This window comes from Scyliorhinus torazame, chromosome 16 (assembly GCF_047496885.1).
Source record: "Scyliorhinus torazame isolate Kashiwa2021f chromosome 16, sScyTor2.1, whole genome shotgun sequence".
In the NCBI taxonomy this organism is placed as follows: Eukaryota; Metazoa; Chordata; class Chondrichthyes; order Carcharhiniformes; family Scyliorhinidae; genus Scyliorhinus; species Scyliorhinus torazame.
In genome coordinates, this window is record NC_092722.1 from 64908632 (window position 1) to 64935705 (window position 27074).

Consider the following 27074-nt stretch of genomic DNA (forward strand, 5'->3'; position numbering starts at 1 on the left):
AATCATTTTATTTCTGCAATTGTCACCCCTTATAACACAAATAGATATTTTATTTTGTCAGGGATTTTTTCATTTTTATTTTGCTTCCACTATAGTGAAAATATATTTTCCCTTGAGGCCAGTAACTATTTTCATTATTTTGTTATACGATTTCAAATTGAGTGACAGGTGTGTTGAGCTTGAACATTATAATGCTGCTGGGCCGCACTTAGTAATAACATCAACCGAGTGGGAATTCATTTAAAAAGAACAATCTTTTACCCAATTAGAAGATCTCTTCATATGGGGTGTAACTAAGATGACTATAATCTGCAGTCAGGGAGTGTAGAAGGGGAGTTCCTCTTTACAGGGTGTTCTTCAACAAAACTCTCTAATTCCACTGAATTTGCATTTAACATGAGACACAGTGAGGGAGCAAACAAAGGTACTTCATTCAAATCTGGTAATATGTGTGGCATTATGGAAAATGTTCAGAATACAATGGGTTAATGTCAGATCACAATTAACCACTAGATGGAGCTAGATGCAGAACTACATGAAGCACTGATTCACAGGCTTCTGGGAGAAGGCTGGAGAGGAGAGCATCGGAGCAGTGAGAGAGATCAGAGTACAGTTATAGATAGAGTGCAGAGGCTAGTGTTAGTTGAGTGTAGATTGTAGATTACTAGATTATTGTTTACTATAGGAGTAAGTGGTTGAGCTTTAATAAGTAGTGTAAATAAATGTTAGCTTTGTTAATGAGCTTAGCTTCAGTGGTCTTTGTGAACACTATAACATCCATCCTGACAACAAGAATCACAAAGACCACCACAGAGTGCACCTTAAAGTTGCCACTGTCCAAACCCAGGACATCCCCCACAATGAGAAGTGGCCCTCCCAGCTACACCATTCTCCTTCCCCGTCTCTGCAGAGTTAGCTTCCTCTCACAGGGCACATCCCCTGGGTGTTTGGATGTTGACTGCTGTGGTGTGATGTTGCCTCCCACAATGTTCAGGCACAGTGTATCAAGGTGCAATCGGAATGCCAGGCAATGACTCCCATATGCTAAATGGCCTGCCTACCCATGTGTACCCACTTGGCATGTGCCAAGTGCTCACTTAACCACGATTGCCAATTCCCTATTAGTGATAGCCTTCAGCCGCGCAGCCAGAAGCCCCAGCAGTCAGTGGGGGTTATGGGCGATCGCTGGGGCAGATGGGCAGGGACAGATGTTGCCCTGGGATGGGGTTGGGATCCAAAGGTTGGTATGGTGGTGCCACATGCGATTGCCCCCGCCAGTTGCCCCCCCCCCCCCCCCAACGCCTCCCCCCCTCCACCCTTCCATGGCAGCCCACCCCTGCGGATGGTCCCCCACCCCCAACTGAGCACGAGGGTGGCAATCCCAGAGCCCCCGGTCTCTTTTGCCTGTGAGCAAAGATTGCCATTCACCTCCTCGGCTCCCCACAGAAGCCCTTCCGCCAGGTTCACGTTTGTCAAAAGGAGCACTAATCGATGCCAGCGTGAGCACTTGCCACTTGCTGGGGAGGCCGGTGAATGACAGGAGGTCGTTGGATGACGGGTGGCTCTCGTTAATTGTATGAAAATGGGGCTTCAGTTGTGATAAGTGGTTTCTCGTCACGCTGCGGTGAGATTCTAAATTCACCTATGGGAGCGAGCCGGTTTGCATCGCAAACTGTTTGGCGCTTCGCGCGGTTCCTGTTTTTGGCCTCTCCCGCTATTCACCGGCCTCATTACTCTTGAGCGTGAGTGTAATGAGGTCGGAAGATCCGGACCTGTGTTTGTTTTATGTGGCGAAAGGCAAATTAAAGATTAAGGGCGAGATTCTCCGACCCCCCGCCGGGTCGGAGAATCGCTGGGGGCTGGCGTGAATCCCACCCCCGCCGGGTGCCGAATTCTCCGGCACCGGAGATTCAGCGGGGGCGGGAATCGCGCTGCGCCGGTTGGCGCCCCCCCCCCGCAATTCTCCGTCAGTCCCACTGCTAGAATGCCTGTCCCGCCGGCGTGGATTAAACCACCTACCTTACCGGTGGGACAAGGCGGCGCGGGCGGGCTCCGGGGTCCTGGGGGGGGCGATCTGGCCCTGGGTGTTGCCCCCACGGTGGCCTGGCCCGCGATCGCGGCCCACCGATTCGCGGGCGGGCCTGTGCCGTGGGGGCACTCTTTTCCTTCCGCCTTCGCCACGGTCTCCACCATGGCGGAGGCGGAAGAGACTCCCTCCACAGCGCGTGCGCGGGGATGCCATGAGCGGTCGTTGACGCTCCCGCGCATGCGCCGCCCGACAATATCATTTCCGCGCCAGCTGGCGGGGCACCAAAGGCCTTTTCCGCCAGCTGGCGGGGCGGAAATCAGTCCGGCTCGGGCCTAGCCCCTCAAGGTGAGGGCTCGGCCGCTCAAGGGGCGGAGGATTCCGCACCTTTGGGGCAGCGCGATGCCGGACTGATTTGCGCCGTTTTTGGCGCCGGTCGGTGGACATCGCGCCGATACCAGAGAACTTCGCCCTGAAACTCTCAAAACTTCCAAGGCATTTGAAGACTAAGCATGGTGAGTTTGAGGACAAACCTCTTGATTTTTTTCAATGGATGCAGTGAGATCGTAAATCATCAGCTGAAGTCCTTAGCAGAAATGTAACATTGAATGACAAGGCGGCACGGCGGGGCAGTGGTTAGCACTGCTGCCTCATGGGGCTGAGGACCCGGGTTCGATCCCGGCTCCGGGTCACTGTCCATATGGAGTCTGCACATTCTCCCCGTGTCTACGTGGGTCTCACCCCCACAACCCAAAGAGGTGCATGGTTATGTGGATTGGCCACACTAAATTGCTCCTTAATTGGAAAAATAAAAAAGTATTGAATGACAAAGCAAGTGAGATCGTGAGGACTAAGCAGGTTCACCTGTCACATTAAAGTTAAGCAAAAATGGTGAGTCATGAAGTGTGGGTGACGTGGGTCGTGAAGGGCGGCCGGTTTAGGACCCGAAGAATAGCTGGTTGGTAAAAATCAGACCCGGGCAAAAAAGTTTGAAAGACACATCCCAGCAGCAAATTTAAAAATCTACTAGTCTAAATAATGAGTCATAATGAGATGGCATTCCTGTTTAGTAGGTCTAACATTCTGCTTTGGGTCCTCGGGTGGAAGACTTTTATTTTTAGCAAGTTGCAGAGACATCACTGCTCACCCCCTTTTTGATTAAAACTTGTGCTCCTGCTTAAAACTTTGTGCTTTTAAAGACAGTCTTTGACCTCAAAGGGGTTTGACATTTCTAAGTGAGTGTGCCTCTGTGAGTTGGCAAGACCTCACACTGACTCTCACAGCTTGTATCATGCATTAGTTGTCACACACTGTGAGCTTGCAGCAGAGGGAGGGCAGTCAGCGAGTGTTACAGCGACAAGCATCGTCACTCAGACTGATTGTGGTGTTCATCTCTCTCCCCTCGGGGGCAATCATGTTTTTATAAACAAATTCCACTGAAAAATCAGTTCACTTTTCTGCCATGTCAGATACATTCATGTTTTGATTTGGAAATCTCATTTTAATTTTGGACTGAAACTTTTTCTTCAATGTAATCGTTACCTAGCCATGCTTTGTAAAATGTATTTATAATTCATGCTTCACTGGGTCTTTGGTTACATCTTGTTGCCTTTAATTGGCCTGAATGTTGTTCCTGTCATGAAGTCACTGTGAGATCCAAAAGTCTAGCAACACCAAATATGTTGTATTATTCTTTGCAGACAGGGATACCAGTGCTGTAATTACTGCAAACTTTCAACACTACTTCACGGATGTTCAGACTTATTACAGTGCAGAAAGAGGCCATTTGGCCCATCTGGTATGCACCGGCTCTTCTGCACCTTAAACCTGGCTCTCACCAAACCTCAGAGTGAATTTGCTTTTTAAAAATTCATTTACGGGATGTGGGTATCGCTCGTTACGCCGGCATTTAGAAGGAAGTGGGGTGAGTTGCCTTCTTGAGCCGCTGCAGTCCTTGAGATGTAGTTTAGCCCTCTATGCTGTTAGGGAGAGATGTATTCATTCATAACTTCCAATTGGAATTGGATGAATCTTGAAGGGGGGAAATTTTAGTAGGTTCCATGGGGAAAGAGCAAGGGCTAATTGTATAGCTCTTTCAAAGGGTTTGCAGAAACAGAATGGGCTGAATGGGCTCCCTCGGTGTCATTCTAATGGTACAAATATGGACAGGACCTTTCTCCACAAAAATTTTGATCCTCTGTCTCCGTGACAGGAATGAAATTTGACTTCACTCTCTAGATAGAAGATTAAAAGATGGAAATAATTACTTTTACTTTGTCCTGGTGCTGTGACAAATTTACAATGGACCATGACTTTCCATTTAATGAAATTATTCTGAGAACTCTATGTGCTTTTTCAAACTCGTTTTGGTCTTCATTAAGAGATCGGAAGGTAAACAATATTGCTTCAAATGACAAGAGCATGGATATTTGTAAATAATGATTTGAAAATTGCCAGAAAATCCCAGAAAATATCAATTCATTCCTGTTATTATCTGATGCGATTAATGTCAAAAAAAATATTGACTGCGCAAGACTGTGCTGCATCAGACAGCAACTGGCTAACATGTTGTCAGTCTGTCATTTCCTTGTCAAACTGCTGCATAACATATAATCTACAACTTTAACAAGACAATTATCACAATTTCTGATCTGAGGCAGCAGCAGAGAATTGATTAATTCCAAAATGCCCACAACATGTCAGACTTTCTGCGGAAATTCTCCAAAGTGGCAGACGAGGTATGACGCACCTTCAGGTCAAACTGCTTGATTTGATTGGGAAAATGTGGACCGCTAACCACCTCCAGTGGGGAATCGAGAACCAAGGGATAGGACCGTAACAGCAGAGCAAGGCCATTCAGGGGTAAGTACAGGAAACACAACTTCACACAAATAGCAAAAATGTGGAACTATTTCCTCCAGGAAGCTGGAGGACCAATGGGGATCAAATAAATATTCAAGACTGAGATCGACCATTTTTTGTTAGGCACGGCAATTAAGGAATATCATAGGTTATCATAGATTATCATAGAATTTACAGTGTAGAAGGAGGCCATTCGGCCCATCGAGTCAGCACCGGCTCTTGGAAAGAGCACCCTACCCAAGGTCAACACCTCCACCCTATCCCCATAACCCAGTAACCCCACCCAACACTAAGGGCAATTTTGGACACTAAGGGCAATTTACCATGGCCAATCCACATAACCTGCACATCTTTGGACTGTGGGAGGAAACCGGAGCACCCGGAGGAAACCGACGCACACACGGGGAGGATGTGCAGACTCCGCACAGGCAGTGACCCAAGCCGGAATCGAACATGGTACCCTGGAGCTGTGAAGCAATTGTGCAGAGTTAGAGATCAGCTGATCTTTCTTTTCATTTATGAGCTGCAGGCATTGCTGTATTTATTGCCTATCTGTAAAGTAGTGCAAAAGCAAAATACTGTGGATGCTGGAATCGGAAACAAAAATGGAAAATATTGGAAAATCTCAACAGGTCTGGCAGCATCTATGGAGAGAGCAGATAGAATTAATGATACAAGTCCATACCACAGATGCTGCTTGGCCTGCTAGTTATTCCAGTATTTTCTGTTTTTGTTCTGTAGTGGTGTGATGGATTATTAGATTAATTATGGTAATGAGAGATGTAGACCATGTAATCATGTGCTGCACCCTTGGGAAAGAGGATGGAACAGCCTGTACTCTTGAGGGACATGCCTATTATGTACCATAACTTGTACAAAGTGTTAATAAATCAATTTGAAGAAATTACCCGAATAAGACTACAGATAAGGTGGACCGTGCAAACCAGCAATTACGCCACCAGGATATGAAACACTATAGCAGGGTTGGTGACATCAGTCTAAAGAAGAGTTGGCGCCATCAACTGGATCACAGTGAGAAATCATAAATAAAACATTATAGAAGGAAGAATCTACAAACCTACCTGAACAGGAAGTAAACTGGAAAATGGGAAAGATGATAGTACCTGGTAAACAACCAGTGCCCCTAGCCCACCTATTGAATGTCTCAAGGACCCACAGAGAGGCCTCCGTTAACAGGGTAGGCTCAGGGGAGTGGTTCCATCCATTCCAATGCCCACCAGCATGGGTGAAAGGGCAGGAATCACCACAGCAGCCACCTTGAGATGCTCATGCTGTGGTACAAAGAAAGAGCAGAGACTGAAAGATTGCCCAGCAGGACATGCAGTGTGTTTCCAGTCCTTATTGAGCGGAGATAGAATCCATAGAATCCCTTCAGTGCAGAAGGAACCCATTCGGCCCATTGAGTTAGCACTGACCCTCTGAAAGAGCACTCTAACCAGATTCACTCCCCGGTCAACCTGTCCTATCCCCGTAACCTAATCTGCACACCTTTGGACACTAAGGGGCAATTTATCATGGACAACTATCTAACCTGCACATTTTTGGGCTGTGCGAGGAAACCAGAGCACCCAGAGGAAACCCTTGCAGACACGGGGAGAACACACAAACTCCACAGAGACAGTCACCCCAAGGCTGGAATCGAACCCTGATCTCTGACTTACCTTTGTGCCAGCTTGCTGCGTACTGATGTTGACGCACTATTGGCTACTCTGGAGAAACCAGATGATGACCTGTATTTGGACAACTGATGTCTGTCTTTCATGGAAGAATTTCTGAAGTTTTGTGTGGAACCAGTGGATTTTCAGTCAAGGGCAGCTGGTGAGATTTATTCATGAAGCGATGCTTCACTCTCCATTATAGAGACACCATCTACTTTCCCCAAGTGGATAACTAGATTGCGGATCCCTCCGTTCTTTTTGAAGCTAGATCGGAGGATACAAACACAGACGGCACTCTGGCAGATAGTGGTCATCAATACAAAGACATTTGTTATTGAGTTAGCTCTTTCCAGAAGACGGTGATGAAAAATAAGCCATTGTAGCATTGATTGGTCCTTTGGCAGATGAGGTCCTGGTGTTCAGTGCACTATTCCACCCTACAGTTACACCTTGTGAAGTCGCAGTTGGTTTTTCTTGGGGCGGCACCTGTGTGTTTACTGTGGAGTAGCAGTTTTCAGACCTTTGTCCCTCTAAACCCGACAATGCAATGCCTTGTATATTGCTGGCTATAGTTGTGCAGGGAGAACAAAATCTTGGTAGCCCAGAGAGGATCACACTGCCAGAGAGTTTGTAGAACCTTGGGTGAAAGCAAAGTCCCGATTACAAAATGGACACTTGCAAAGAATGCAGGGAAAATTGGACAATACCGAAAAAGCAAGCAGGTGCAAGGTCTGTCTGTTGATTAGAGCTGTAACTCTCAGACAGGACCTATACTGCAGAACCATCTACATGCTAATGAGCCATCCCCGGGAACAAAAGGCAACAGTTAGGTAAACAATGCTAATACAGACATCCCGGCGCCAGAGGAGACTAAAACAAAGCAAACCAACGGCCACCTAGGACACGCCGAGCAACCAGGGAACCCACCCATCTATTGGAGGAAAATCGATAAGGACAATTGGGAAATGGCCCAATTAATTGGGGCCAAGTTCAAGGCCGGCCCAAAAGCACGCAAAGCCGTTTTGGGGTATAAAAATGATTCCCCAAGAGAGAATCGCTCTCTTGGCCTTGGCTCTCAGCGAGGAGAGACCCGCCAAAGCAACTCCAGGCCAAGTAAGTTCCAAGTCAACGCACGCTACGAGATAGACGCTCCTAGTTGCTATCCTGTAAACAGCTCAACCCAGCAGCCTCAGAACTGAGCAACGGCAATTGTTCCTCTGACTGAGTGGGCACCCGAAGCTAAGTATAGGCTTTTAGTAATAATGATAATTGAGGTTGTAGAGTTTTATGCATGAGTAGATTTGACTGTGTGTAAATAAATCAGCATTGCTTTTGAACTTACTAACTGGTGTATCGAGTCATTGATCAGTATTTGGTTTTGAACTTTGTGGCGGTATCGAAAGATACCTGGCGACTCTTGAGCAAACGTCATTAAACAGAGCCAAATTACGAGACAACGGCAAGTTAGCAACATTTACTGGCGACATCTGACGGGTCTCGACTTAGAAGTGGCCTAACCACTCCGAGAGAACCCAAATTTGAATTAGAAGTCCAATTGAAAACAGAAAAACCACAAGCGTAAGAACAGTACTGATCAAGCCTCTGAGATTCGGAAGTGTGTTAATGCATGCGTACTAACAGGGATATAAGGTAAACCTGAGAGATTTTGTTGCGTAAAACTGTCGGGAATTTTGTAGGCCGGAAATTAGCGTAAGTCATACCCGTGTTTACATCACCACTTTATCAACCCTGTTCCAAATTCAGTCAAGAACCTAGATAGAGAAAATGGCAATGAAGGCAATGGAACGCCTTATGTACCCCCAGGAATTCGAGGTTGCAGCGACCAGTAGAGTAGGACAGTGTCCCATTTGGGAAGATGAGATCAGGAAATATCTCAAAGGGAAAGGATGGCCCCTTTGGAGTGAATTCTGCACCAATGACGAAACAGGTCCCGGGAGCATAGGACATACTTGGTGGGAGAACCTGTCAGAGATACAGAAGAGGAACTTGGGGAAAGCTCGCAAGCTGATGGCAATCGTGTCCTGTTTGGCACAATTGCGAGACACAGAGGAGGTCGTTAGGATGCTCCGTAGAGAGATAGAGGAGAGAGACAGAAGTAGTGAGGTAGACGTGAGCTAAGTAGAGAAGGAGAATAGAGATTTAAAAGGGCAGTTAGCAGCAAGGGACAGAGAGGTGGATGATGCCAAGGGGGCACACCAGTCTTGTCTCGTGCATTCTTGGTTAATTGTGGGTCTGTGGAATTCATTGCCACAGAGGGCGGTGGAAGCCGGGACGTTGAGTGTCTTTATGACAGAAGTTGATAAATTCTTGATTTCTCGAGGAATTAAGGGTTATGGAGAGAGAGCGGGTAAATGGAGTTGAAATCAGCCATGATTGAATGGTGGAGTGGACTCGATGGGCCGAATGGCCTTACTTCCGCTCCTATGTCTTATGGTCTTATTTGAGTAGTTTCCAAACGCAATACGATAAGGCCTACCAGGACACTCAACGTGCGGTCTTGGTAAGACAAGAGACCGAGCAACAAGTTGAGAAATTTCAGAAACAGTGCAATGACCTGAAAGCAGCCGTACGAGCATTCCATACTTCCACGACGGAACAAAGGCAGAGCTCCATAGACCACGCAAAGTGCCGGAAGCAAATTGCAGAATTGCAATTTCTGCTTTCCGTTCAAAATGGGTTTCAAAGCACATTCGGACCCCAATTAGATCAGGAAAATGGCACCGATTGGCAGGAATTGAACGAGACTGCCCATAGATACGTAGGGACATGTACGCAGGAGAAACCCCAGAAAAGGAAAGCTCCCCAACCCCCACAGAACAGGCAGAACACACCCCCATAAACCCTGTAACCACACACCGCAGGCCCGCAGCAGAAGGAAACGCAGATTTCCTTTATACAACCCTATTAACCGTGACCCAATTACGGGACGCGTGTGGAAAAATTACACCGTTCCTTCCCAGATCAGACCCCCACCAATTTTTCGTGAAAGTCAAACAGCAGGCTACCATGTACGGTCTGGACGAGAAGGAGCAAGTGAAGCTCACAGTTTTAAGTCTCAACCCTTCAGTCGTGGCAGCCCTTCCCGACCGACAGAATGTAGGAGGAGGCACACTCCAAGAGATGCACACAGCGATCCTTGATGCGATCGGCTACAACAGAGCAGACCCCGTACAAGGCCTAAATAAGTGTAGGCAAAAGAAGACAGAGCACCCCACAGTGTTTGCTGGATGTTTGTGGATACACTTCACAGCAGTTTTCGGAGAGTTAGCCCGCGCCCATTTGTCCCCAGATAATATGGCCAAATGGACTCGAATCCTAGTCTCTCACGCGACAGACGCAGGACAGAGAGCTTGCGCAAATGAGGCCTCAGATGAGGCACACAATGAAAAATGGGTTTTGAAGAGATTGTCCCGCACTTGGGAGCAATCAGTCCAAAGCAAAAACATATTTATAAAACCCGATGAAGAGCAGGCAGATGTGAATCCAGTTAAAACGCACCAGAATCCCGCATGGGTAAACGAGGGCAGGAACAGCCCACCCCAGCCCAAAGCTCAAAAATGTTACAACTGTGGACAGTTAGGACACTTTGCAACACGCCCCAAAAGCAGCAGAGAAGCCAACAGACAGGACCCTAAACAGGAATAGGGCAAAGCCGATCCATAGCGTTAGCGCCCGTTCAGAGAATGCAGACCCTAAACCCCAGAAGCAGTACGGATTTCCCCAGGAAGCAGAGGGAGAAATCTCCAAAGTAATAGAGAGTTTGTTGGATCAAGGTGTACTCAGATCAGTAGCCTCCACAAACAACGCACCAGTTTGGCCCATCAGGAAACCGGATGGATCATGGCGACTGACCATTGATTACTGGGAACTGAACAAAGTAACCCCAGCAGCAGCCCCCACTGTAGCCACGGGTTCCAAGACCATGCTCAAACAGGGACTCCAGTCAAAATATTCTTCAATTTTGGACATTAGCAATGGCTTTTGGTCCATTCCATTGGGTAAAGCGTGCCAGTACAAATTCCATTCACCGTTACATTCCAAGTGCAACAGTACACGTGGACGTGCCTTCCACAAGGCTACCACAACTCCCCCTCCGTTTTTCACCGACAGCTGGCAAATGGATTCGCAAAGCTTTCCTGCCCCGATTGTCTGGTCCAGTACATAGACGACTTGTTACTACAGACAGACACAAAGGGAGAGCACATTTCGCTTCTCGCCGAACTCTTAGGACTCCTCAAAGAAATTGGTTGTAAAGTCAACCCCAAGAAGGCCCAGATTTTGAAAGAGAAAGTGATTTACTTGGGAACAGTGATCACACATGGTAAATGCCAGATCGAGCAAAAGAGAATTGATTCGATCATCAAATTGCTCCTTCCCCACAATGTCTCAGCCCTCTGGTCATTTTTAGGACTGGTTGGCTACTGCCAAAACCATATTGACGGTTTCGCCACCAAAGCAGTGCCCCTATCCGAACTTCTCAAGAAGAAGGCACCTTGGGAATGGCTTCCATGGCACACGGATCACAAGGAGGGAGTGTAGCCATCTGGGATGGCCACGTCCCAATTACAAAATGGACACTTGCAAAGAATGCAAGGGAAATTGGCCAATACCGAAAAAGCAAGCAGGTGCAAGGTCTGTCTGTTGATTAGAGCTGTAACTCTCAGACAGGACCGGTACTGCAGAACCATCTACATACTAATGAGCCATCCCCGGGAACAAAAGGCAACAGTTAGGTGAACAATGCTAAGACAGGCATCCCGGCGCCAGAGGAGACTAAAACAAAGCAGACCAACGGCCACCTAGGACACGCCCAGCAGCCAGGGAACCCACCCATCTATTGGAGGAAAATCGATAACGACCAATTAATTGGGAAATGGCCCAATTAATTCGGGCCAAGTTGAAGGCCTGCCCAAAAGGGCGCAAAGCCCTTTTGGGGTATAAAAAGGATTCTCCAAGAGAGAATCGCTCTCTTGGTCTTGGCTCTCAGCGAGGAGAGACCCACCAAAGCTACTCCAGACCAAGTAAGTTCCAAGTCAACGCATGCTGCGAGATAGACGTTCCTAGTTGCTATCCTGTAAACAGCTCAACCCAGCAGCCTCAGAACCGAGCAACGGCCATTGTTCCTCTGACTGAGTGGGCACCCGAAGCTAAGTATAGACTTTTAGTAATAGTGATAGTTTAGGTTATAGAGTTTAAGCATGAGTAGATTTGACTGTGTGTAAATAAATGAGCATTGCTTTTGAACTTACTAACTGGTGTATCGATCAGTATTCGGTTTTGAACCTTGTGGCGGTATCGAAAGATACCTGGCGATTCTTGAGCAAACCTCATTAAACAGAGCCAAATTAAGAGACAGCGGCAAGTTCACAACACCAAGTATCTGCTGCCCTTGTCCTTCTCAGTGGTAGTGGTTGTAGGTTTGGAAGTTGCTGCTGAAGGAGCCTTGGTGAGTAGCTGAAGTGCATCTTGTAGATGGTATACATGGCTGCCACTGTGAGCCCGTGGTGGAGGGAGTGAACATTAGTGGATGGGGTGCCAATCAAGTGGGTTGCTTTGTCCTGGATGGTGTTGAGCTTCTTGAATGTTTTTGGAGCTGCACTCATCCTGGCATTCCATCACTTTCTTGACTTGTGCCTTGTATGTGGTGGACAGGCTTTGGGAGTCAGGATGTGAGTTACTCACTGCAGGATCCCAAAAGAACCGAGACCACTGGGAGACTGACCCCCTCATAACAGTGACGTGTGTGTGTGGGTGGGGGTAGGGTGGGAGAGGATTGTGGGAAGGCAGAGTGCAGGGGGAGAATTCATCGAATCATAGGATCTCTACAGTGCAGAAGGAGGACATTCGGCCCATTGAGTCTGCACCGACCCTCTGAAAGAGCACCCTAACTAGGCTCACTCCTCCACCCTATCTCCATAGCCCCACCTAACCTTTGGACAACAAGGGGCAATTTATCATGGCCAATCCACCTAACCTGCACATCTTTGGGCTGTGGCAAGAAACCGGAGAACCCGGAGGAAAACCACACAGACACGGGGAGAATGTGCAAATGCCACACAGACAGTCATCCAAGGTCAGAATCGAACCGGGATCCCTGGCACTGTGAGGCAGAAGTGCGAACCACTGTGACACCATTGCAGTAGGTGTTGGGTAGAATCTATCGCAGAAAAATGAGTTACAAGAATGTAAATAGTTTGACATTGTTGTTAAGAAGTTGAAATAATACTTGGGGGAGATGGAGGTGTAGTATATAATGGAATAATAGATTAGTTATGGTAATCTGGGTGGTACGGTTGGTCAGTGGTTAGCACTGTTGCTTCAAAGCGCCAGAGAGCCAGGTTCGATTCCCGGCTTGAGACAATGTCTGTGCAGAGTCTGCAAGTTCTCCCCGTGTCTGCATGGGTTTCCTCCGGATGCTCCGGTTTCCTCCCACATGTCCCCCGAGACTTGCTTGTTAGGTGAATTGGGCATTCTGAATTCTCCCTCAGTGTACCCGAACAGGCGCCGGAGTGTGGAGACTAGGAGGTTTTCACACTAACTTCATTGCAATGTTATTGTAAGCCTACTTGTGACAATAATAATAATTTAACCACCGTGTTTCGCCTGGCACGGATCTGGGTGCGTCATGTAAATTGCGAGAAAGGCCACAATCGAGATTCATGCTGGGCATGAACCATTTTGCAATTCACTCGGCCCGCTCCTGATGACGAGTTCCAGACCTCACCCAAAGCTGGCAAGAATGTCATTAACCCTCATTCACATTCATTTCAATCTCATTCGCAAGATTAAAGTCGAATGCAGCGGACCCCTGGCAATTACTCAACTCCCCAGTGATAAATCACGTGGGCGTCGTTTAATACGCCTTTTTAAAAATGGGGGCCGCGATTCTCTGGTCCGGCGCCAGAGTGCCAGCGCCTGCGCCAAAACGGGAGTACTTAACTCTGGCGCCTGCGTCGGTTCCGAGACCCGATTCTCGGTTCCTGGGGGGGTCAGCACGGCGCTGGAGAGGTCCGCAGCCAGAGAGGCTGGTCTGCCGATCGGTGGGCCCCGATCGCGGGCCATGCCACTACGGAGGGCCTCCCCGGGGTTGGACCCCTCCTCCCCCCCCTCCCACAGACCGCCCCCGGACCCTTCAACCTCGAGGTCCCGCCAGCCCAGAGCATGTTAGAACGGCGCCGGCGGGACTTGGATTCATCAGTCGCATTCACAAGACAGCCCCGAACGTCACCCAAGCACAACGCAATGCCATCCGCGCCCTCAAGACCAACCGCAGCATCGTCATCAAACCAGCAGACAAAGGGGGGGCCACTGTCGTACTGAACAGAACGGACTACTGCAAAGAAGTATACCGACAACTGAACAACCAAGAACACTACAGACAGTTACCCGCAGATCCGACCAAGGAACACATCCGCCAACTTAACAGACTGATCAAGACCTTGGATCCAGATCTTCAGAGCACCCTACGTGCTTTCATCCCACGTACTCCCCGCATTGGAGATCTACTGCCTCCTGAAAATACATAAGGCCAACACATCAGGCTGCCCTATCGTTTCAGGCAATGGGACCCTGTGTGAGAACCTCTCTGGCTACATCGAGGGCATCTTGAAACACATCATACAAGGTACACCCAGCTTCTGTCGCGACACGACGGACTTCCTACAGAAACTCAGCACCCATGGACCAGTTGAACCAGGAACATTCCTCGTCACAATGGACGTCTCGGCACTCTACACCAGCATCCCCCATGACGACGGCATTGCTGCAACAGCCTCAGTACTCAACACCGACAACTGCCAATCTCCAGACGCAATTCTGCAACTCATCCGCTTCATTCTGGATCACAACGTCTTCACCTTCGACAACAAGTTCTTCATCCAGATGCACGGAACAGCCATGGGGACCAAATTCGCACCCCAATACGCCAAGATCTTCATGCACAAGTTTGAACAGGACCTACTCACCGCACAGGACCTCCAACCGACGTTATACACCAGATACATCGATGACATTTTTTTCCTTTGGACCCACGGCGAAAAATCACTGAAACGATACACGATTACATTAATAAGTTCCATCCAACCATCAGACTCACCATGGACTACTCTCCAAAATCAGTTGCATTCTTGGACACACTCGTCTCCATCAAGGACGGTCACCTCAGCACTTCGCTTTACCGCAAACCCACGGATAACCTCATGATGCTCCACTTCTCCAGCTTCCACCCTAAACACATTAAAGAAGCCATCCCCTATGGACAAGCACTCCGTATACACAGGATCTGCTCAGACGAGGAGGAGCGTAACAGACATCTACAGACGTTGAAAGATGCCCTCGTACGAACGGGATATGGCACTCGACTCATCGATCGACAGTTCCAACGCGCCACAGCGAAAAACCGGACCGACCTCCTCAGAAGACAAACATGGGACACAACCGACAGAATACCCTTCGTCGTCCAGTGCTTCCCCGGAGCGGAGAAACTATGTCATCTTCTTCACAGCCTTCAACACGTCATTAATGATGATGAACATCTTGCCAAGGTCATCCCCACACCCCCACTACTTGCCTTCAAACAACCGCGCAACCTCAAACGAACCATTGTTTGCAGCAAACTACCCAGTCTTCAGAACAGTGACCACGACACCACACAACCCTGCCATGGCAATCTCTGCAAGACGTGCCAGATCATCGACATGGATACCACTATTACACGTGAGAACACCACCCACCAGGTACGCGGTACATACTCGTGCGACTCGGCCAACGTTGTCTACCTCATACGCTGCAGGAAAGGATGTCCCGAAGCGTGGTACATTGGCGAGACCATGCAGACGCTGCGACAACGAATGAACGGACATCGCGCAACAATCACCAGGCAGGAATGTTCCCTTCCAGTCGGGGAACACTTCAGCAGTCAAGGGCATTCAGCCTCTGATCTCCGAGTAAGCGTTCTCCAAGGCCGCCTTCAGGACCCGCGACAACGCAGAATCGCCGAGCAGAAACTTATAGCCAAGTTCCGCACACATGAGTGCGGCCTCAACCGGGACCTGGGATTCATGTCGCATTACATTCATCCCCCACCATCTGGCCTGCAAAATCCTACCAACTGTCCTGGCTTGATACAATTCACACCTCTTTAACCTGAGGTTACCCCATATCTGGATCTGTAAAGATTTAATCACCTGCTAATGCTCGCATTCCTAGCATTGTTTGGCATCTTTGAATTTGTCTGTATATGTGTTTCTGGAACAGACCTCTGCATTCACCTGAGGAAGGAGCAGCGCTCCGAAAGCTAGTGACATCGAAACAAACCTGTTGGACTTTAACCTGGTGTTGTAAGACTTCGTACTGTCCAAAAGATTAGGTTGGGTTACGGGGATAGGGTGGAGGTGGAGGTGTAGGCTTAAGTAGGGTGCAGACTTGATGGGCCAAATGGCCTCCTTATGCACTGTAGATTCTATGATTCTATGATTCACAACTGCAGATTGTATTTGCTGCTTGCCTCTGCTGGTGACTGCAGGTGCCTGGAGCTGCTGTTGCTGTTTCCTTCATTTTCTGTCGCCAGAAAGAAGGACAATTTTTTCTCAGTTACCTGGGTCCTGGAACAGGGCTCAGGGTGACTTACGAGTCCAGAAGGCAATTCGGTTTGAAGTGGGACCTGGTGACATTGATCCAAATGGGCCATCTGCTAATGCCATTGAAGAAATGCTTTTGCAGATTGCTGATGCTTTTGTTCCTGATGTGGTGAGTGCTGCATAAAACTGGCACGTCACCACGGGTTAAACACACAAGAGGTCAAGGACGTTCAACTGCACCTTGAGTGTATGTGAAGATGTGGATGCCAGAATTTTCAAATCTTTGTTAATGTTGCCCATTTAATAAACAAAATATTCTCAAATCTCAAGTGTCTCTTCGAGGGCACACGTGCCACGCCTCAGAGCACGATTAGTGCATAGCCTGTCAAGCAAACTTTGAAACCTGAACATGTGTCTGTACTCTAGGAGCGTCAGCACCACAGAGGCAGCTGCCAACAATGAAACGCTTCAGAACTGGGGATCCCCTCGCGACCAAAGGATAAGTGTATGGATCGGGGAGGGCAGCAAAGCACTGTTTCCCTAATTCTCCCGGCAGGGGTCTGGTGTCTAGCGGCTCCTGCTGAGGCCAGAGGTGAGTGTGCAGAGCAAGGATTGCCAGCACAAGTGGCTCACTATCTTCTTGTGCATGGACAAAGAGAGGGCATTGTGAGCCGCATTATTAATGGTTCAAGGAGGTCTATAGTAGATGGCATGTGTGAACACCGTACCAGAACATAGAACATACAGGGCAGAAGGAGGCCATTTGGCCCATCGAGTCTGCACCGACCCACTTAAACCCTCACTTCCACCCTATCCCCCTAACCCAATAACTCTTCCTAACCTTTTTGGACACTAAAGGCAATTTAGCTTGGCCAATCCACCTAACCTGCACATCTTCGGACTGTGGGAGGAAACCGGAGCACCCGGAGGAAACCCACACAGACACGGGGAGAACGTGCAGACTCCGCACAGACAGTGACCCAGCGGGGAATCGAACCTGGGACCCTGGCGCTGTAAAGCAACAGTGCTAGCCACTGGGGTTGTGCGTGTGGGTGCCAGGGATGCTGAGGAACAAGCGCGAAGATTGGATGTGGGGAGGGTGCGAGATGTCAGCCAGTGATTTTGGGGGTCGAGGGGGCTGGTTTTGGAATTTGAGGTGTGGCAGGCTGAACTGAGACCAGGAGAGAGGTGGTAACTTACTCTTGCGGCACGGTGGAGGTTGTTGGTCTTCTTCCGACATTGGACGCTAGTCCTCCTTGTCGCGCTGCCTACACTGACAGACACTGGCATGCCTCCCAGGCTGTATCGCTGACCCGGCTGCTGGTAGTCCAACCCCCTCGGGGGAGCGGAGTGGCCAGACTCTCATTCACAGCGTCGAGAGGCCTGGCCAGGTCAGCGTCCCCAAAACGAGGAGCAGGCCTGTGCTACCATGCTTCTACGTTGACTGGTGAAGGCGCGTTTAAAAACAGTTCTTGCTTGTTAGCGGCGAATCAGACGGTGAGGGAGCCTACAATGGCGAGAATTTCGTGGGGGGGCTAATTTTTGTCACTATCTCACCAACGTGACCAACCAGAAACACTTTGCCACACGCGCCGGGAATGATAGTTCAAACTTTTCCATTAAATCGTGCCCATAGTCTCAATAAACCCAGTTGGAAGAAACTACTAGAGTAAGTCTGCAGTCCCTCTAGATAAGATAGACTGTGCAAACCAGCCAGCAGGTCACCAGCATATGAACCACCCAATTGCCTTTGAGATGATAACTGAATGGCAGGACAGGATAAAGAGGCTGAATGGCCAGCTCCTGTTCCTGGGTCAAGGTCCTGGAACTCCCTCTCTAACCACACAGTGGGTGTACCTACACCACTTGGACTTCAGAAGTTCATGAAGGCAGCTCATCACCAGCTTCTCAAGGGCATTTAGGGATGGGAAACAAATTATGGCCGCACCAGCGAAGCCCACATCACATAAAAGAAATACATTTAGAGTACCCAATTATGTTTCCCAATTAAAGGGCAATTTAGCATGGCCAATTCACCTAACCTGCACATCCTTCGGTTGTAGGGGTGAGACACATGCAGACACAGGGAGAACGTGCACACTCCACACGGACAGTGACCCGGGGCCAGGATCGAACCTGGGTCCTCGGCGCCATGAGGCAGCAGTGCTAACCACTGCGCCACCATGCTGCCCGTAAAAGAATAAATCAAAAAATCCCAGCAGCTTTCCAATAGGTGTAAGTGTTAAGTTGATTTTACTGCCCACTTGAGATGTCACCAGCAAACTGGAGGAGACAGATTGGTGCAACTTACCAGTCCTGATCAGCAGTAGCTAGGGTCCACTGCAATGGGTGAAGATGGGACCATTGTCACTCATGTATGTAAACAACAACAACTTTATTTATATGGGGTCTTTCATAGAGTTTTACAGAAGCATTGTCAAGCAGAATTTTACACTGAGCTGCATAAGGATAGAGTAGGACACGCGACCAAACGCTTGACCAAAGATGTAGGCTGGGATTCTCCATTGCGATTCCGGCCCGCTACTGCTGCTAGGGAGGAAGGAGAATTTGGCGCGCCGTTTGCTGGCCGTGGGATTCTCTATTTCCGCCACTTGTCAATGGGATTTCCCACTGAAGCCACCCCACACCACCGGGAAACCCACCAGCAGGGGGGTGCGCCAGCAGGACCAGAGCGTCTTCCTGCCAGCGATCACAGAGAATCACACCCATAGGCTTTAATTAGCAACTTAAAGGAGGAAAGAGAGGTCGAGAGGTCAGGGCATCGAGAGGTTGAGCAGGGTCTTTCCAGAGCTGAGTCTCGGCCAGTTGAAGGTACAGTTACCAATGGTGGGTGTCATGATATCCATATTAACATATCATGGTGCAATCACACACATACACTGATGGACAGGTAGTTGGACCAACCAACACACACACATCGCAGCAAATCACCAGTGAGAGCACACACACTATAAAACAGGGAACACCACAGTTCCCGCTCATTCTACCAGGAAATAGCTCAGGGCACATAGCTCACAGCGTGCCACTCAGACATACACCATGTGCTGAGTGCCTCACTAAGATAGTGATAGGGCTGGGTCCACAGGTTAGCTGGTGAAGTACGAATCACAGCCAGAAGTTAATAGTTATTATTGTACAGAATAATAAAACAGAGTTGTACCATCTACAACCGTGTTGGTTTGTTTGTGTATCGGAACACCCAACACGACATGATGCCAGGACTGGAAACTTGCCAGTGACTGTGAGACCTACCTGCACCTCTTCAGAAACCCGCCATCCTGCGCCATGGACACCATCAGCCCGCCGCAGCCGCTCCAAATCGCTGGAAACCTCAGCGTCAACTGGAAGCTGTTTAAACAGCGCTTCCAGTTCTTCCTAGAAGCCACAGACAGGGAAAATGCTTCAGACACCAGGAAGATCGCCCTCCTCCTCTCCACGGCAGAGCAACACACCATCCACATCTACAATTCCCTGGCATTCGCGGAAGGCAAGGACAAGACGAAGTACAAGACGGTCCTTTTAAAATTTGAGGAACACTTCAGCGTGGAAGTTAATGAGAGCTTCGAGAGGTACCTCTTCCAGCAGCACCTGCAGGGTAAGGATGAGCCTTTTCAATCTTATTTGACACACCTCCGTATCCTCGCGCAGTCCTGCGGCTATGAGGCCACCTCTGACTCCATGATTTGGGATCAGATAGTTTTTGGGGTCACCTCGGACACCTTACGCCAGCAGCTCCTCAAAATAAAGTGCCTCACCCAAGCCACCGCCATCGAGACCTGCGTCCTCCACGAAAACGCGACCAGCCGGTACTCCCAATTCCAGGTGGCCGAATCGGCACGGCAGGGGCCCTACGAGACCGAGCGGGTCCAGTCGATCGAGTTCCTCCCGGCCCGCGGCCCGGACGAGGGCTGCCATTTCGCGCGCTTTCCGAGGCCTCCCGTGCTTGTACCCGCCAAAAGAGGGGACGTCAACGCAGAGGGACGGGTGCGCAGGTGCGCTCGACGCAGGACCGCACCGCGCATGCGCGGTGGCGCAACGAACGCCATGACATCACAACGTGTGGCAACTGTGGATCTGCACACTTAAAGCGGCAATGTCCGGCCAAAGCGCAACAATGCCTCCGCTGTGGCAGGATGGGCCACTACCTGCTGTCGAGCACTCAACCTGCCAACTCTCCGCAATTCCACCAGCCTCGCAGGGACGTGCGGGCCATTCAGCCCCCATACGCCGAGTCATACCCTGACGACATGCAGACCAGGGATACCGACGACCGGGAATCCTTCCGCGTTGCGGTAATAAACAAGAACCGGATGTCCCCAAGTCGGACCCACCAGCCGATGCCAGTGCACAGCATTAATCCGGGCGATGAATGGTGTGCCACCCTAACGGTCAACCAATCACCAATCATATTCCGCTTAGACACTGGTGCCTCTGCCAATCTCATTGCATGGTCAGCCTTCCAGACCTTAAAGGTTAAATCACCGATTCTGCCATCCCACTGTCAGCTGGTTGATTATAACGGAAACGTTATCCCGGCCATGGGGTCCTGCCAGTTCGAGGTTGCACACAATTCACGTACAGCCACACTGTGTTTTGAGATAGTTGGATCCTCGAAAGAACTCTCTGTTAGGCGCACAGGCGTGCAAGATCCTCCACCTCGTTCAGCGGGTACACACTTTGGCTCCAGGAGGCACGTCCGATTTCCTGGATGCAGACTTTAGGGCGCAGCTCCACTCGCTCCTTGCCCACAACCAGGAGGTTTTCGAGGGCATGGGCACACTGCCCTACACTTACAGAATACGGCTCAAACCGGACGCCACCCCGGTCATTCACGCACCTCGTAGAGCCCCAGCACCACTCAAGGACCGCCTCAAGCAGCAGCTGCAGGATCTGCAGGACCAAGGAGTGCTTTCCCAGGTCACGGAGCATACGCCATGGGTCAGCTCCATGGTGTGCGTAGAAAAGCCCTCTGGCGAGATCCGGATCTGCATCGACCCGAAAGACCTGAACAACAACATCATGAGGGAACACTACCCCATACCCAAACGGGAAGAAATCACGAGCGAAATGGCCCGGGCTAAAATTTTCACCAAGCTTGATGCCTCAAAGGGTTTTTGGCAAATTCAACTGGATCAGTCCAGCAGGAAGCTGTGCACTTTCAACACTCCCTTTGGCAGATACTGCTACAATAGGATGCCGTTTGGCATCATCTCGGCATCCGAGGTGTTTCATCGCATCATGGAACAGATGATGGAGGGCATCAAAGGGGTACGAGACTATGTTGACGACATCATCATCTGGTCCACCACACCACAGGAGCACATCAGTCGTCTCCAGCGTGTCTTTGCGCGGATACGAGATCAGGGCCTGCGCCTCAACCGATCCAAGTGCTCTTTTGGCCAAACTGAGCTAAAGTTTCTGGGGGACCACATATCCCGGTCAGGGGTGCGTTCGGATGTAGACAAAGTGACAGCTGTGCCGCAGCCGGCAGACAAGAAGGCAGTGTTACGCTTCCTCGGGATGGTCAACTTCCTGGGGAAGTTTATTCCCAACCTTGCCTCGCACACAACGGCTTTTCACCACCTGGTCAAGAAGGCAACGGAGTTCCAGTGGCTGCCCGCACACCAGAAGGAATGGGAGGAGCTCAAGATCAAGCTCACCACCGCCCCGGTATTGGCGTTCTTCGACACTACTCGAGACACAAAGATCTCGACTGATGCCAGCCAATCTGGCATTGGGGCGGTGCTCATGCAACGGGACAACACTGCATCATGGGCTCCGGTCACCTATGCTTGCGGGCCATAACCCCCACAGAACAGTGCTATGCGCAGATTGAAAAGGAGTGCCTGGGTTTGTTGACCGACATCGAAAAATTCCACGATTATGTGTATGGTCTTCCGCAGTTCACTGTGGAAACCGACCATCGCCCCCTGGTCGCCATCATTCAGAAGGACCTCAACGATATGACCCCTCGCCTCCAGCACATTCTGCTCAAGCTCCAGAGGTACGACTTCCAACTTGTCTACACCCCGGGAAAGGACCTCATCATCGCGGATGCCCTGTCCAGAGCAGTGAATACACCGCCGAATTGGAGGGGTTCGTTTGTCAGGTCGAAGCACAAGTAGCCTTCACATCGGCCAATCTGCCGGCTACTGATGCACATCTGGCCCACATTCATCGTGAGACTGCGGCTGACCCCCTTCTGCAACTCGTGGTGTGCCACATGACGGAAGGGTGGCTCAAGGGGCAGTGCCCACAATTCTACAATGTCCGGGACGACTTGGCTGTCATTGATGGTGTCCTTCTAAAGTTGGACCGGATTGTGATCCCACACAGCATGCACCGGCTTGTCCTCGAACAACTGCACAAAGGCCATCTCGGGGTTGAATAGTGCCGGCGGAGGGCCCGAGAAGCTTTGTACTGGCTGGGCATCAGCGACGACATCGCTAACATGGTGCTCAACTGCCCCGCCTGCCAAAGGTTTCAGCCGGCGCAACCCCCTGAGACACGTCAGCCCCATGAGTTGGTCACGTCCCCCTGGGCAAAGGTGGGTGTGGACCTCTTCCATGCGCTCGGCAGGGACTATGTCATTATAATTGACTATTTTTCAAATTATCCGGAGGTCATACGCCTGCACGACTTGACATCATCAGCTGTCATCAGAGCATGCAAAGAAACCTTCGCTCGCCATGGAATTCCGCTCACCGTCATGTCTGACAACGGGCCCTGTTTTGTGAGCCAAGAATGGTATTCTTTTGCTGCTTCATACGACTTCACACACGTGACGTCCAACCCTTTGCATCCCCAGTCGAATGGCAAGGCGGAAAAGGGCGTCCATATCGTGAAGCGGCTCCTCTGCAAGGCTGCTGATGCCGGATCTGACTTCTGTTTAGCCCTGCTGGCCTATCGCTCGGCCCCACTGTCCACGGGCCTCTCGCCAGCCCAGCTGTTGATGGGTTGCACCCTCTGGACCACTGTCCCATCCATTCATGTTCCTAAACCCGACCATGCTCCAGTACTGCAAAGGATGCGACAGCAGCGTGCTCAGCAGAAGGTGGCACATGACGCTCGGGCAACTGATCTTCCTGTCCTGGCGCCTGGAGACAACGTCCGCATACACCTACCGGAGGGTGGCTGGTCGGCGACCGCCGAGGTTCTCTGCCGTGTGGCTCCCCGCTCATTCCTGGTTCGCCTGCCTGATGGCTCCATTCGCCGGCGTAATCGGCGGGCCCTTCGGCTGCGGCTGCTTCCGCGCTCGTTACGTGATCATGCACCGGTGCCACGCCCTCCTGTTGTCCCTGATGTCGACTTCGTTGAGCTTCCTGACACTCTGACTATTCCTCTCTTGCCCGTGGCCAGGCCCATTCCTCAGCCGGTGGATCCTGACCCACCCTTGAGGCGGTCAACCCGAATTTGTCGCCCACCTAATAGACTGGACTCATGAACCTGTTAGCACATTGGACTCACTGAATTGTTTTACAATACTGTTAACGTGTTTCTTTCTTGTCGTTCCAGAAGTTTCTCTCTCTTCGTTTGCTGATTGCACTTGTTTAGTTTGTGGTACAACCTCGTTGCTCTGTTGCACCTGACACCTTCCTATGTGTATAGTTTAGCCTCATGTACATGTTGTAAATATTGCACACACAAACTCAGCCACACTCAGTACACACCAATATTTATTACCATATAGGCACATATCCTTGTGAAAAGGGGGATGTCATGATATCCATATTAACATATCATGGTGCAATCACACACACACACTGATGGACAGGTAGACGGATCAACCAACACACACACAACATCGCAGCCAATCACCAGTGAGAGCACTCGCACTATAAAAAAGGGAACACCACAGTTCCCGCTCATTCCACCAGGAGATAGCTCAGAGCACAGAGCTCACAGCGCGCCACTCAGACATACACCGTGTGCTGAGTGCCTCTCTAAGATAGTGCTAGGGCTGGGTCCACAGGTTAACTGGTGAAGTACAAACCACAGCCAGAAGTTAATAGTTATTATTGTACAGAATAATAAAACAGAGTTGTACCATCTACAACCGTGTTGGTTCGTTTGTGTATCGGAACACCCAACACGACAGTGGGACATTTAAAATGAGGGATGCACAAGAGGCAAAGGTTGGAGGATCAGAGCAGCTCGTGAGGCTTGGGGGGGATTACAGAGATACGAGGTGCAAGACCATGGAGGGATTTGAAAACTAGGCTGAGAATTTTAAATTTGAGGCTTGGCTTAACTTTGAGTCAGCATATATCAGCAAGATCTGTGGTTTTGGATCAATGGGATTTGATATGATTCAGGGAAAAAAAAGCTGCGTTTTGGATGGGCGCGAGGGTACGGAAGATGGAATGTGAGAGGCCAGCCAGGGCTGGCTGGGAATAGTTATGTTTTGACAGAACAAAAATATTGATGAAGGCTTCCGCAGCAGATGAGCTCAGGCAGAGCAAAGTCGGTGATGACACTGAGGCAGAGCTCGGCGGTCCTTCGTGAAGGTTGAGCTATGTGCTGGGAAACTCTTCTCACGGTCAAATAGGACACCAAGGTTGTGAATAGTGTAATTATGATGAAATGAAATTAAATGAAAATTGCTTATTGTCACAAGTAGGCTTCAATGAAGTTACTGTGAAAAGCCCCTAGTCACCACATTCCAGCGCCTGTTAGGGGAGGCTGGTATGGGAATCGAACCGTGCTGCTGGCCTGCCTTGGTCTGCTTAAAAATCCAGTGATTTAGCCCAGTGTGCTAAACCAGCCCTTTAAGGCTTTAAGGACAAGTGTTTTGAAGACACATTTCTGTTTTCAAACCTTTACATTGAGTATAAAAGCCTTTTTCAAATGTAAGTATGGACAAGACAACATTGTATCTTTCAGTGTTAATTCAAACCACCTCAGACGCACATCTCCCGAACTGAATATGAAGAGTCATTGAAAATGCAAGGATCCCTCAGGGACGTCCCTTGATTTCTGAAGTTCTGAAAACTCTTTTTATTTATAAGATAACAGGAAGGGACTTCAAAGGACCTCAACATAGCTAACTCCTTTGCCTGGTGGAACAATGCTTCATCCAAATTAACACAGCAGCCATTTTACGTTTTGGAACTTGTAGAAAGTCTGTTTGAGAACAGCTATTTTGTGCGTGGAACCTGAGGAAGAACATTGATAAACAACATCAGGGAGGGTTCTTTGCCAAAGGAGGACAAGAAAATCAGATAAAGGTCATTCATGACAAAAAAAAACTACTGTAATTAACTAAAATCCAAATACAAAGATTAAAATGCAGATAAAGGAACAAGAGGTACTTTAAAGATGAGATCAACTGTTGTTTTGCTCAAAGAATCCAGGCAATTTGCAAGTGTCGTAACCAAAGAATTGGTGAGGAATTGGAAAATTCTCTCTCCCCAAATCCTGCAGACCTGCCGAGTGTACCTGAAAAAGGGAAGCACCGACTAGTCGCCTGCAGGAGGCATCACAGCTGCTAAAGCGAACCTCAGGTTTCATCCCTTAACTTTGGAAGAAAGGTTTTTTAAATGGGACCCCCGTTGATATTTCATAAGACTGAATGAATTTCACAATTTTACAGTCTCTTTTTATCTTTATTTGCATTTTAATCTTAGGATTTCTATTTTAGTTACTAATGTTAAGCAACTTTCAGGAGTGCCTTTTGTAATAAACCAACCTTTCTCTTGTTTAAGAATAAAGCTTATCTGCTCAGTTCTTTTCAAATTGAATGACTCACAAACTAAAGAGTGCTCCACATGTATGTGCATGCACTCCCATACAGACACTGGCACAGATTCCTAGCCTATTAACCATTGTGAGGAAACACCTTTTACTTCATTATGACAGCAGTCTGTCTTACTGTCAGACAGTTGTGACCAAGAAACACAGGAGCCTGCATGGAAGGGAGTTTGGATGGTCAGAAGTGTTGGTCAGCAAAAGGGAGACAATGCTGGAATGGTAACATCACTGGACCAGCAATCTAGTGACCCAGGTCAATGTCCTGGAGATACAGGTGCCAACCCCACCACAACAATTGGTAGGATTTGCATTCAATGAATTAATCGATTAAAACAAAATCAATACCTTGTTGGTAAAGCTCTATAATTCATGTTTAATAGGCCTGAATTACATTAATACATTGCTGAATAATGAATTTCTAGCTATGCTACAGACTAGTGATTCAATGATTCATGGTTTGAAAAATACCAACTGGCACTAATATTTTTCACTAAAAAAGGATTGGCAAAATATGTCCGATGTGGGCCATTACAAAACACCCAGAGAGCACTGCTCTTCCATTTCCTCAGAATTACAGGCTTTGGCTGCGACGTTCCGACACTCTCCTTCCTTTTGTCTGGTGTGTTGCTCGTTGTGTCTTTACTTAATTTGCTCTGTTTTATAACCTTTGCTCTAGAGTCGCCAGGTACATTTATGATACCACCACGAGGTTCAAGTTCAAGTGCTGATCAATAACTCAATACACCAGTTAGTAAGTTTCAAATCAAAACACATTTATTATACACAGTCAATCACTACTCATGTATAAAACTCTACTTACTAGACTATCTCTAACACTAAGAGGCCTATACTTAGCTTTGGAACTGGCCCACCAGGTCAGGGGAACAAATGGCCTTTCGGTCGATTCTGAGCCTGCAGGCTTCAAAGCTGGTATAGACTGGTAGCTAGGAGTGCCTATCTCGTAGCGTGCGTTGACTGGAGACTTATTTGGTTGGTGCAGCTGCTAGGCAGGTCACGGTCAAGGGTTGTTTCGAGCTGCTGAGAGGCCCTGCCAAGAAGGACGAATTGAACTTGGGGACTCTATTTTATAGTCCCCAGGGGCTTCGCGCCCTTTTGGGCAGGTCCCGTAACTGGTTC